Source organism: Malaclemys terrapin, chromosome 18 (genome assembly GCF_027887155.1).
Source record: "Malaclemys terrapin pileata isolate rMalTer1 chromosome 18, rMalTer1.hap1, whole genome shotgun sequence".
NCBI lineage: Eukaryota > Metazoa > Chordata > Testudines > Emydidae > Malaclemys > Malaclemys terrapin.
This window is the reverse complement of record NC_071522.1, coordinates 10305299-10319790: the sequence shown is the minus strand read 5'-3', so window position 1 is coordinate 10319790 and position 14492 is coordinate 10305299. Positions and strand designations below refer to the sequence as shown.

At 39.8% G+C, this 14492-nt stretch overlaps 1 protein-coding gene across 2 annotated transcripts in view; it reads right to left on the bottom strand.

The window, feature by feature from the left end:
* PAFAH1B1 (platelet activating factor acetylhydrolase 1b regulatory subunit 1) overlaps positions 1-13820 on the bottom strand; it is a 59759-nt gene extending 45939 nt beyond the window's left edge. The window contains exon 1 of one of the 2 annotated variants that reach the window (XM_054008788.1): positions 13609-13820. The gene's annotated coding sequence lies outside the window, so the exon portion shown is untranslated. Of the gene's footprint in view, positions 1-13438; positions 13458-13608 lie in introns of those variants that run through there. The other variant, XM_054008789.1, reaches the window with a different exon arrangement.
* Between the last annotated feature and the right edge of the window lie 672 nt (positions 13821-14492).

Below are 14492 nucleotides of genomic sequence, written 5' to 3'. Positions count from 1 at the left end.
TGTTAAGTAAGTTTTTCTGTACATTTACAAGTATGTATGATCTAGAGCAGTGGTTCCCAAACTTTAACAAACTGTGAACCCCTTTCACTAAAATGTCAAGTCTCACGAACCCCCTCCTAAAAATGAATATATCCAGGGATTTTCTCCTTTACCGGAGTATAAATTATAAAAGTAGTGATCTTGGAAATATAAAATTTGTTTTTATGACATGCTTATTACACACTATTTATTATTAATCATTACAGTATTTTATTACATTATAAAAACGGCAACACTCTTCCAAGATCTCACTTTCCTTTCATAGCTTGTATCATTTTGAATAAGCCTGTTATAAGACAAGGCTCCTATGTTTCATCAAGGAGTATCAGATGTGAAACAGCATGAAAGTATTTAAGAAGACAACTTGAAGAGTTCCTCCTACACAAGCATTCAGGTCTTGAGCTGTCCAGGCAAACAACGCATGTTACAACAAAGCTTAAACTTATTGTTTTTAAAATTATTATGAAGAACACTAGCTGCCTATTTAATTTTAAAAACAGCAAAAAATATCTACTTCCCTTTCCATTTCTTATAAGGAGTCTTGAAGTTTAAATCTCAGTGTGATAGATATGCTTGCTTTGATCTGCTTAGCTCTTGGAAGTCCAGGGGCTCTGGGCTGCTGGCCCTATGGGGTCCCTATGGACAGCTCTGTCCACCATTAGGGAATTTTTTCCTCAAGAACCCCCTGTAACATTTCGTGAACCCCAGTTTGGGAACCACTGATCTAGAGTCTATTAGACCCCAGTCATTCATAACTTTGGTAATTTAAAGGAGACGGTAACAAGTTTTACATGCAGTAACATCTTTGCTCTATCACTTTTTTTTTTTTTTTAAAAGCTTTTAACATACTACTACTTTAAAGCTAAGGTAAATGAAGTTCTGAAATGATTTTGTACTTACGTGTTTTTAAATAAAAAGTTTCTCAGTTTTCAATACAGTGGAAAGAAGTTATCCAATACTTTTTACTGTATTGCTGTACAACTTAAGAAAGTCTGAAGACAACAATTGTAAATGGCATCAGTAACGTTTCACTTTTAAAAACAGGTCCTAAATTAAGCTCAGGAATATTCCATGAAGGTACAGGTTTAGCTGTGAAGGAACATAGTTATAGCCTTAAAAAAAAGAAAGTATTCAAATCCAGATTTTAAAGTTAATTTGTCCTAAAATATTTAAGGAAAAAAAATACAGTTCTCAAAAGTTCTGTTTCATCTTAATGATTAGTCTAACACAAATTATACATTTGAAGAATACAATCGCTTCCAAAACATTCAACTGCAGTTCTCAATATAGTGGCATACAAGCTGAAGGGTTAATCCCTATTTAATATTCATAGACCATATGTAAACCTGGCCTAGGGGATTAATTTGTTACTAGATCTATTATGCCACCTTATCTTCTTGCAGTATTTTAACAAAAATCAGATGGGGGTGAAGAGGTAAAACTAAAATCGACAGGGGATTTCAGTAGTCAAAACCCAGCGTTACTTTAAAGGGCAAAGAGTTGTCCATTGTCAGGTACAAAAAAACAAACACTCATGTACCAGACATTCCATATGTGCCCTGGAAACTGAGGGACCAGCAATTAGCAGTAGATAGGAACTTTTAGTCCCAACTCTTCAATTAGAAGGATTTTTTTCAGAAACAGGGTTATACAAATCTGTGTAACATTATGAAGAACATAGTATGGGTAGGAGAGAGTTACACTGAAGAATCAAAAGAAAATTATAGACATGGGAATTGCTTAAATGTAGTTTTGAGTTTAAATTGCAACTAGCAACTAATTTAGGATCCAATGACCAGTGTAATTATGTGTAAGACGGAGTTGTCTTTCAAAATTAAAAAAATAGATGAATATATCAAAGGGACATAATTTAAGTCATTTCTGTTTGAAGACTTATTTACAAGCACACCTAAGGCTAGAAGAATTCCCTAATATTTTTATTTTTTTTCTGTTTCTACATTTGACAGAGCTATATGTCTAGTCAACCTTCTCTCTTCACACAAGTTTTCAAACTCACCGAGAGGAAAGTGACTTAAAAAAACTGTTAAGCCACAAGCACTGGCAAAGGGATTGAGTAGACGAAACTTGAAATCTATTCAGTAGATATGAGCCAATAGCATCCCTTTAAGCACTACCAAAGGCTAAACTACTGTTATATGTAGAGCTGCACTGCTGGTGAATTACATATACATACAGGGTACTTGGGGCTTAATGACTCTTTCAAAATACATTAAGAAAATGGTCATTCCCTGCCAGCTTCAGAGATATAATTCTCAAATGTATTATGGGAAAAGTGTGTCAAAGGCATTTCAGTGGATCTAGCCTCATTTCAATGGCTTAATTTTGTTCTAACATATATGAACAAAAAGCTGCTCTGAACCAGTGAACTCTAAGGGTATAACCACAAAATAGATCCAATCTCTCTAGAATGAATTGGGGGGCGGGGGGGGAAGAGAGAGAAGGAGAAGACTATGAAGAGAGCACACCATTCAAGGAAGGAAGACGACCAGCTAGCCATGGAACTGGTCCAAAAAAAACAGTGAATTAACATCCATATCTCAAAAAGAAGTTTAAAGACATTTGTCTCCATCTGCTGGGAAGAAACTGCAAGGTAAATTATAAGGGGGATAAAATATAAACCTCCTTATCCTTTTGTTATAATTTATGTCATAAAATAAGCTAGTGAACAAAGCAGTCATCATACTAAGGTTTTATCCATCCTGCAAAAAAGTGACCATGCCAGGAAATTTGGTTAAAATACCATTGAATCTTCAAGTAGAGACAGAAACTGAGCTATATTTTAATAGTATTTCTAAATCATATTACAGCCCTGTAAGTCCATAGTTGTAGTATAGTTCAAGAACATGATTAAGAACATTTTTAGTTCCCTCCCCTCTACTTTGCTACATCAGTATTTTGATCATAGCATTATCTACAAATTAGACGTGGCCCAGTACATAGGTCCTACCCTGGAAGATATTTTAGGCTTACTACCTGCTAAGCATGCAGGGATGAAACTAACAGTGCAAAGTGGGAACTCACTTATGAGGCGGACTAACCTTTTTTCTATTCAACCTATGTTGATACACAATTGGTTAAGAAGTTAGAGAAAAAACATTTACAAATCCTCCCACATTATTTAAAAAAAAAATTAAAGAGGTGTCCATACTAACCTCAGATGATTAGGCTGAAACATAAGTCAGACTCACCTTTAAAATATGACCCAAATGAACAATTTAAAGCAAAATATCAATGTAACCTATTACACATAGGGTTTAATAGTAAGAAATACTTAATTGATCAAACAAAGGGACAAAGATACCAAATTTTATTTTCAGACCATATTTACAACCCAGTTTATTTAGTAAAAAATACAATTTCACATTGCACTCATGCATGTTTTATTGGCCCAAAAAGAAGAGAAATTGGATGATGTTAGACCAGTGCCACTATTCATACAAGGAATTAAAACTCCCCCCCACCCACCCACCCCCCCCAGGTTGGAGATAAACAGTTTTTAGAAAGCAAGCGCCTACTAAGGTTTTAAAAAATGAAAAAAAAAAAAACATGTTGTACCATTCATTTTGTAAGGTATGCTCTTTGAACAATAAAGAAGTGCACAATGTCAAAAATTACAAAACAAATTCCATAACAGTCTACTTTAGAAAAAGCTGACTGGGAAATTCAGATTTATAACCAACATTCAGGTGCCTCTCACATATGATCAAGGCCTCGACACCAATGCAATATTGCAAATATATTTGCCTTTTCAGCACCGAGCCTATTATGAAGTTTTGACCAAACCAAACATGCTACAAAAAAGGACTTGCTGGCGCAAAAGTAGGTATCAAATTTTGACAAGACTCTGAATTCACTTCTATATTCCATTGTTTTTGCTCCTCAGCTTTCCACCAATTTTGATGGAACAAAGTTTGACAGCTTCCTTCAGAAACAGATTTGAAATCAGAAACCTGGATCTTTAGTTTTAAATACTTGAAAAGGAACAATCTCCTGATTATATTCCATTAAATATATTTTGGCTTCTTCCTGCTCTAGACTCAGTGAATAACCTTGCAATTTATGATTCGTTTTGTTGAACATCGATGGAAAGGAGACAGCTTTTCTGTAGAGTTTTCCAGTTTTGCCCATGTGGTTCTCTGTTTATTAGACCAAGAGAGATTTCTCCAACTGCAACTATAGCATCAGCCTGCAACCTGTCAAGCCCCTCCAATATCTACAACAATTTTAAGCTCAATGCCCCCCTGTAGAGTCCTTTGTATAAAGCATGTGCTATGTTTTCATCAAACTCCTCCTGACAATAGTTACAAATTAAAACTAACATTTTTGATTGTCTTTATATCTTTATCAATCTTTATGAATTCCACTACGTATTGGGAAGTTTTCATCTTCCACAATCAGCTCTGAGATTGTTTAAAGTAGTGTCCCTCAACTACTCAGACATTTAAGACGACTCCACTCAAGAATTTCTTGTCTTTTTATACTTAGTTTTTGTTGTCCAACCAAATGGCAAAGGCTTCCTTATCATACCGCATCTTCAGGACCTTGAACACATTTCACAGTTTTCTTTTTAAAGAGTTAACAGCATCGACAAACAACCTTTTCCTCTGTGGAGCAATTATTGGGCCATACCTTATGTTTGGCCAGGCATCTTGCATTGGATTTTTATGTTGATTTTTTTTACTGTAAGTTTTTCTCTATTTCTCTTGCAGCATCCAGTAGTGGATCTGTAACTTTAAATTTGTCTGTAGGACTATATCCAGAGTGAAGTACTGAAATTGTTTCCTTAAACTGACTGTTGTGTATTACTCTGACGGTGATGTGGCCATGAAAAACACTAATACAATCCCCTAGCTTGCATCAGGTGAAGTATTTCTAGTAGAGACAGAGAAGTGTTATTACCATTATACAAGGCACTCATGAGACCTCATCTGGAATACTGTGTGCAATTCTGATCTTCTATGTTTAAGAAAAATTAATTCAAACTGAAACTGGTTCAGGAATGGTCTACACAGATGATCAGAGGAATGGAGAACCTACTTTATGAAAGGAAACTTAAGGAGCCTGATTTGTTTAGACTAACAAAATAAAGAAGGAGAGGAGAGGAGATTGCTCCCTATAAAATACATCAGAGGCAGCAGAGGAATTATTTAAGTTAAAGGCCAATGCTGGCACAAGACCATATGGATATAAACTAGCCATCAACAAGCTTAGGCTTGAAATTAGACAAAGCGTTCTAATCACCAAAGAAGTGAAGTTCTGGAACAGCCTTCCAAGGGGAGTAGAAGGAGCAAGAAGCCCAACTTGTTTTAAGACTGAGCTTGATATGTTTACGATGGGATGGTATGATGAGATTGCCTACAGTGGCATATAGATCATCTGCAACTGTTATTAGCAAAAATATCCAACAGCTGGAGATGGGACACTAGGCGGGGAGGACTCTGAGTTACTACAGAGAATTCTTTCCGAGGTGTCCAGCTGGTGAATCTTGCCCACATGTTCAGGGTCTGATTGCCATATTTGTATCAGAAAGGAATTTTTCCCCAGGTCTCACTGGCAGAGACCTTGGGGTTTTTTTTGCCCTCCTCTGCTGTATCAGGTACAGGTCACTTGCTGGATTGAACTAGAATAAATGGTGGATTCTCTATAACTTAATGCCTTTAAATTAAGATTTGAGAACTTCAGGCTGAGTTACTGAAGTCATGGATCTACTACAGGAGTGGGTGGGTGAAGTTCTATGGCTTGCGATGTACAAGAGGTGAGAGATGATCATGGATGGTCCCTTCTGGCTTTAAGTCTATGAATCTACGTTAGCGTAAAATTAAGTTTGAACTTGATAAAGTTCAATTTGTCATCTTCTAGATCTTTTAAATGTTCTTTGCAGTTCAGAGTGAAGTCATTGCCTATTTCCAGCACAGACACTCACATATTGAAATGTGTTTATCTTAATGCATCAGAAATAATAGAAATCAAAACATGAAAAACCCTGGGCAACACTTCACAGGGCCAGACTTTTTTTTTTTTTTTTTTTTTTTTTAAGAAGGGGGACGAGCTTGTTCCCCCCCCCCCCCCCGCTCTGATTAGAACATAGTACAGTAGTGCTCCCCAACCATGCCCTGGCTTCAAACATATGAACCATATTTAATATCATTGAAATGGGTGGGAAAGATAAAGGAGAGAATAAAAAGAAAACAATCAAAGCTATTTCCCAGTCATTGGGCAAGAGACAAGTATCTCTAATTACTATTAATGTGAGAAACATTATGCATAATGACAGATGTCAAATTTTGTAAGGAATAGTGCCAGCCAACACTATAGTACTCTAATTGTTATTTTATTCATTACAAAGGTCAGTGTATAACTGCTCTCTCAAATTTTTATTCTAGCATCTTCATTTTCCAAGGAGATAGCACACTGGATCAAAATATCCAGTTCATTTCTGATAGTCATCCTCCCCACCCACCCCCCCGCTCTATACAGCGTTATGCCTCTAATCTAGATCAATTAGGAAAAAATATTCTACTGTTAATAAATGCACCTTCTGCTTTTAGAAAGTCATGCCTAAATTAATGAAACCATACTATTCCTAACTGTATGCAAGCATTCAGGCATCTAAAAAAACAAGTCAATTAAGAAGAATTGATTTCTCTTCCACTTAAAAGGCAGGTGGACCAAGTGTAACACATAAGTAGGGCAAGTTCAAACACTACCTAGTTACTTTAAAAAGAGTGGTATATCGCCAGATGAAAGCTTGAATCCATGGTAAGATGTGTAAATTAACTGATTTTGTTTACTGTGTTAAACTTCTTTACCATCCTATCTTACATTTAATACCTAAAATCGAGCTACCTTTGAGGAGAAAAGGCAGCAGCCTTGGGGAGTAAAAAATGACTTATCCAGTTAAAATTAGTCAATTTAGTTTTGCCCAGCATAATAGGAGCTAATATCCTTTCTCTCACAACCGTCATCAGTAGGGTCCTACCAAATTCATGGTCCATTTTGGTCAATTTCATGGTACTAGGATTTTTTAAGATTGTAAATTTCATGATTGCAGTTATTTAAATCTGAAATTTCAGGGTGTTGTAATTGTAGGGGTCCTGACCAAAAAGGAGTTGTGGGGAGATCGCAAGGTTATTGTAGGGGGGGTTGCGGTACTGCTACCCATACTTCTGCTCTGCTGCTGCTGGCAGTGCTGGGCGACTGAGTGGCTGCTGGCAGGGAGCCCAGCTCTGAAGGGAGAGCGCCGCCAGCAGCAGTGCAGAAGTAAGGATGGCATGGTATAGTATTGTCACCCTTACTTCTGCACTGCTGCCTGCGGAGTAGCCGCCACTCTCCAGCCACCCAACTGTGAAAGCACTGGAGAAGGGTGGCAATACTATGATCCCCTTAAAATAACTTGCGACTCCCCTGTAACTCCCTTTTGGGTCAGGACCCCCAATTTGAGAAACGCTCATCTCCCATGTGAAATCTGCATAGTCTAGAGTAAAAGCACACAAAAGACCAGATTTCACGGTCCGTGACACGTTTTTCATGGCTGTGAATTTGATAGGGCCCTAGTCATCAGTATTAAAAACTGAATGTTGTAAAGGTCTTTGTTTTATGTCCCAGAGAAAACACTCTATCCCATGCTACTATAAAAAACCTTTAATCAATGACTGAAAAGGAGACATGCCATCTCAATCACCAACAACCCTTCCTATGACATCTTTTTATTCCTGAAGGTCTATCCAAGAACTGATCAGGCACAGCGCTATTTCGCATAGAAAATCTGATGAAACTGCAGCTGAAGATTGATGTGACTGCAGACACATCGATAGGAAGCCACAAAGATCTGGACATGTAAAACAATTGGGTCTAACTCCATTCCAGAAACAAAAGACTTAATTGATTTTTTTTTTTTTTTTAAGGTGGTAACAGACTAGTAATTATAGTCATTCACCAAGTCCAAGAACTTAAAAGCAAGGACAATAGCCATACAAGAATCAAATAAATACATACTTAATCACAATAACCCTTAACTGAGCCAATAATTGTTTTTTGGTTATCTTGATCTTTGTAAATAAACTATTTTTTAGAAGCAATTCTATTAAGTGGGAAACTTAAAATATTTGTCAACTGACAATTTGCAGTGAAGTACTTGGAATTCTTTAAATGAATGCATAATATGGATTTTTAGTAAAATTACATGTGAGGTATTGCCCTTGACACTGCTTAGTGTGACAATGTACATATGTAATTATTTTTCAAGATTGTGTTGTGTTTATATTTTGAGTGCTGCTGAAATAGCATTTTTGCTTGGGTCAGAACTAAGGTTTCTTGCCATGAAATATGCTCTTTATATTTTAAAATTAAGTGTTTACGACTCCATTAGCACAAGATTTATTATATATCCCTTACTAGTCCTTCTTTGCTTTTATACACTTGGGTTTTGTAAGTGATGGGATAGGTGAACTACATATCATTGTTAACTAGTAACTTTAACAGTTTAAAGGACAAGACACCAAAAAACCCACAGCATCATTCCATTTTTTTCCTTAAAAAAAAATATATATATTTTACAAGTGACACAGGATGGATAATTCACTAGGTTAAGTTAGAGAGGTACCAGTGATCAATACAGCAATGGTTCCAATAGAATCCTTCCTGCATCTGATAAGTGTTGATAGTGTTGAAAAATCCCTTTCCTACTACACAGCTAAATTAGACACTCATGGCATATGCAGTACAGATTACAACAAGTTGTATGCCAGACTGAAGTTTAGATCCCAAAACTGTTCCACATCCAACGTATAACTTACTACACTATGTCATCTTAGACAAATCATTGAATCAGTGCCTCCTACTCGCCCTAGGTGAAAGATGTGGCTGCTAAAAGTACTTTATTATTATACAGTAGTCATCAGCAGGCCCAAACACACTTTATCAAAGGCATTATCCTCATTACACTTGACTTTAGCACAGAAATTGGACTCATCCTGGTCAGAGAGGCTGTGTGGTCTAGTGGATGTGTTATGTGTCTACCACTTTAAAAAAAAAATCAAGGTTCTGTTCTGAACTATAAACACATACTTCCATCTGGAAGATGACCCTGTACATATTCCCCCTAAATCAAGGGAATATTTTGGTGGAGAATGCAGGAGGAGGAGTATTTTTCTTTGAAGAATAGCCTTGGTCAGCTCAGACTCAAAGTGTTCCGACACCATGTTTTTCCTCTGTCAATTTCAATGACTTGGCTCCTTCAGATCATGTCTAATTTACAGGTAACGGCAGATTCTTGAACATTTTACTACTCCTGTGCCTTCCAAGAGTCAGTGTCAAAGTTTACCTATTTAATATTTGAGATGCAATATGACTGTTGGGCAGACAGAAGAACTTAAAGCAACATTATAAATATTTACCAGTATATATCATCATAACACCCAAAGGCCCCAATTGGGACTAGGATCCCCACTGTGCTGGAAAATACTTTTAATTACTATTCCAAGAGCTACTTTAAAGTATTTTAATCACAAGAAGTATTTGTCTTCTGAAAATTAGAAAGCTTTCTATTATCATACTTCATTCTAAAACAAGATAGGGAGGGGAGTTACAATGGAGCTGAAAATTAGCCTTTTATTAAAACTGTGGTTGCAAACTTAACTATATAGAGGCCAATGCTTCATCCTAACACTTAATGCCAGAACCAGATACTGTTCTTCCAACACACAGGCCTCTAACATTTGAAAAAGGAGTATCTCTTAACTGGAACCTATGGAAATACCAATATATTCTAAGATGCTATGCAATGAGCCAATAAAGCGCACTTGTTAGAAGCAGGATTGGACTTCAAAATATCTACAACAAAAATCATTAATAGATTAAGGAGATTTAACTACATGGAAAGTTCGAACAGGCAATAACAAGCTGTTTTTAATTTAAGGGAACCAAACTTTCAAATCAGGATACGTTTGTGTCTCCCCTGATCCAAACAATTTGTTTCCTGGAAGGTGGATGAGTTTTCTAAAATTTTCCTTTGTCTTTGGGCCCAACCAGTTTTCCAAACAGAAGTTAAGTGCATTGTATTAAATTTGCAACCAGCTTCTACTATGCAAAGGCTATTACTTCTCCCAACAATAATTCAGACAACTGCAGTTCATGTCTAATAATAACTTCTCAAATAAGAATTTAAATATTCAACTTTTTGCTATTAACTTACATAAATGTATTCAAGGACCATTCACATGCATAACATTTAACAATAGTAAAAATAACCATTTTTGTTTTGACAAACAAGACAAGGCCCTGAGTTCAAAAAATACAAATGTATAGTACAGCTGGATGCAAGTTAGAGTGCATAGGCCTTGAGGAAAAGATAGTTTTGAAAGTGAGGCACGACACTCAGCAAATATTGATTGAATGGCTGTTTTAGGTGTAAAAGGTAACATGGAAGAAGGCACAAAGTTGAGAGTAGGTGATAAAGACTGAAATTTTTCAAAAGAAGATTGGGTGGAGTATAGGAAGCAGTGTAGGAAGAAATGATGTCAGATTTGTAGGCAGGAGAACCTTGCATAGAGCTATACAAGTGACTATTAGCTGCTACTTCCTTCAGAGAATAGAAAATGAACAGGTTATTCCTGTACTAAAGGCACTTAAGAAGATGTATTTCATCTTTCCAAAGTTACAAGGAGGAAAGTATTCTGCTAGATTTAGCTTTCTTCCTATTCTGGAGACATCTTACAGGACAGATGTTTTGTTAGTAATCATAAACCTTTCCTGATCCGTAACACCAGTTTCTCTAATAAATCAAAAATTATCTTTTAAAAACAACTGCCCTGTAATAGATATTTAATTGTATGTTAATTTTGCAAATAAGTTTAGTCTATACTCACCTAATACCAGAGACTAAACCCCAAAATGAAAAAGATACAAGCACCATACAAAAAATGATTCAGACAAATTATCAGAGATTCATCTTAAGTTCAATGTTATACTTTCTATGGTCAAGACTGGATGTGAGTGGGAACACTGCTTCCCCTCATTAGAGGAGAGTACTTCTAGAGAGAATAAGAAGCCCTTCCTAGATGTCTACCAGTTAATCCCTATGATGTTCCTCAAACCTCTTTGTTCTAAAGCTTTTTCTATTCATCTTTAAACCTAAGCACCAATATTACCCATGGTACTGAAGGTTTTAGTTGTATGAGAATGCTACACAAAGCAACACCTTTGTACAAGAGCTTTAAAAATCTTTACACATCACTTCACATAACTGCATCACCCACCTTCAAGTCCTGCATTCCCTACAGCTTATAAAATTACCCTGCTAGGGCACTGGAGGTGTAGGGAAAACATTAAGTTATATGAATGAACAAACAGCACCAAACCACAATATAAGAATTCAGAATGCATTTTTTCAATTCATCAGTGTAAACAATCTCCCTTAAATATGATGATAATCCTTAGTATATATTTATTTAAATGAAATTAAGTCAACAACTGAAAAATCAAAGTCAACATATGAAAAGGATAATCATACAACATAATCCTTGCTTTGCAACAGTGACTGGTCACTTTTTACTGCCAGACTAATCGATACCCACCCTGCAGAAAAATAAACCACAAAACAGAATACTAGATTCCTTTCATTTCAGAAGGTTCCTGCACCACTAGACTCTTCCCTAAAGAAGAGACTTCATTGTTACAGCATTTAGCATTCCCGCACCCCAGCAAAATGCAAGCAAAGAAAAAAAAATGCTATGAAAGGGTAATCTAGCCATTTCGCAGCTTCTGCCTCCTTACTCCACCCAGTCTCTTCTCTGCTCAATGGCTGCACCCAGCATCCATAAACATGGTCAAATCAAAAGAAAACACAAAAACAATAGCCCTGAAAACAAACCAGATATCAGCAACAAAACCTTTTGATAAATACATATTTTCTTTGTTTAGCTCCTTAGTATATTTTCCTGTTTTTCAGAGACACTTTAAAGGCAAATGCTACATTTTGGTAGGAGACCCTCCCTCTTCTGAAAGCCAGTTGAATATGAAACGATTGTGCAGCAAACAACAAATCATTGTGAACAGATTCTTCTCCCCACCTCAAAACTAAAATGTATAAGTAACATTTTGCCATAATATACTCCCTGACCCACCCCACACACCCCCCCCACACACACACACACACAGAGAGAGGATTCAATCTGGTTAATAAATCTAAACATATCACTTATGATTATTTTGCAGTCAAACAGTTCAATGAAGGCTTTTAATATAGCTTCAGTAACCTACCACCACCCTGGCTAGGTAATTCATTATGAATTGATTTGACCTGCAACAACCAAGCCCTGCTGCAGCATTATCAGCAGAGAAATTTTACCACAGCTACTATGGCAAAGGAGGTGGGGGTGCCACATTATTGTTGTATCAAAGGCCAAGTACACCATCTCCTTCACCCTACGTGCATAAATTTTACAGCCAGAAAACTGAGCCACCCCAACTTTTTAAGGTAAGAGAGAAGACACCACTCTCACCCCCCCACACCCAAAAAAAACTGCCTGCATATAGACTTCATCCTGCACAAAGCCAATAGCAGCAGGAAAGATTCCTACTTAGATTTCCATCCTCTCTCCCATTCACCTATTTTTGTCCTAAAAGCCATTTCTAATGCCAAGTACCAGGCAGGGGCTTGACCCCCCCTCCCCCCCAAAAAAATTTGGAGAGATTAGACCTTCCTCCCCCATTTCTGCTGCAGCTGGTTCTGAAGGTCTGACCCACCTCCTAGCAATGTTTTTTTTTTTTTTCTTACTAAATCACTATAAGGAGGTAGAGGCAGGTGGGAAACTGACTCAAAATAAAGACTAGACCTCTCCTCTCTAGTAGCAATCCTGGTTTTGTTGTTAGTGCTGCAGCTGGTTCCGAAGATCTGGGCCACCTCCTAACAAATCTCAAAGGGGACAAGAGAAGGAAAAAACAAAACTAGATCCTCTAAGGGATTTGGGAGGGGGGGAGTTTACACAACACACACCACCCTCTTCAACCTCAATTTTTTTATTATTATTATTATTATCAGTCTCCTGTCCGGCCCATCAGCTCCGTCTTCTCCTCGCTGGTTTCTTGCTAGGTCATTAGGGGAAGGGGAGAACTAGAGGCCTGAAAGGGCGGGGTGGGGGGCAAAAGACCCAGAGAGAGGGGGCTGGAGCCCACCGAGAAGGGGCACATCTCTCTCCCATCCCCTTGCCTGGCCCACCCCCGCCTTGGCCTATTTTCCTGTTAAATCCCCGCGGGAGGGGGAAGCTGAGACCCAGTGAAGGGGGGGTCTGCCCCCCCCCACACCCCCAGTGCTGCGGAGAAGGGGATGGGAGCTCCCCCCTTGTCCTCCCACTTCGCCCTGCCCCCCCTCCCTCCTCACCACCAACGGGCGCGGCAGCCATTTTGAGAGCCGAGCTGGAGAGAAGGAGGGAGGGGGCAGGGGAGGAGAGAGGCGCACGGACCGCAGGGCCTGGCTCGCACCGGCGCTCCGGGATGGGGGGGGGGTACTGCTGGGGGCGGAGAGGGGCTCTCCCCCGGACACGGCCTTACCCGCGCCGCCGCCGCCGCTTCTCCTCGGTCCCTGAGGCCGGTGCCGCCCGTCGCTCCCATTCACCGGCGCCGAACCCTGTGGAGTGGGTGGGGGTGGCGCTACAGGGGCCGGTGGGGGTGCGGGGGAGGAGAGGGGGGGGTCTCGGCAGGCTCCGACCCGCTCTCGCCGCCGCCGCTCCGGCTCCTCGGTCTGTCAGTAGCGCCCCGGCCGCCAGGAGGGAGGGAGGGAGGGAGGGAGCAGCTCGGCCCGCCGCACTCACTGCGCATGTGCAGGAGGGAGGGCGGGGACAGGAGCCTAGAGACCATCTTGGGAAGCTAAAGCGGAGGCTCGCGTCCCGGCATGCACCGCGCCCTGCCGCCTCTCCCGGCATGCACCGCGGGCAGCCCCTTCTTCAAGCATCTCCCAGCCCAAGTCCCAATATCTCCCCCATGCCCTTTCCCACACGCCCCTTCCCCCACTTCCAGCCCACCCCCACACCCTTTCCCCTAGTATGTCCTTTCTGCCAGCCCCACACACCCCATCCCCCAGCACACCCCACTGCTACACCCACACACCCCATCCTCTAGCATCTACCAGTCCCACACACCCATCCCCCAGCAAATCCATTTCCACCACCCCAGTCCCACACACCCCATCCTCCAGCATCTACCAGTCCCACACACCCTCCCCCAGCAAATCCATTCCCACCACCCCATCCTCCAGCATCTACCAGTCCCACACACCCATCCCCCAGCAAATCCAGTCCCAACCCTAGCATCCCCCACACCGAGCCCCACACACCCCATCCTCCAGCATCTACCAGTCCCACACACCCTCCCCCAGCAAATCCATTCCCACCACCCCATCCTCCAGCATCTACCAGTCCCACACACCCATCCCCCAG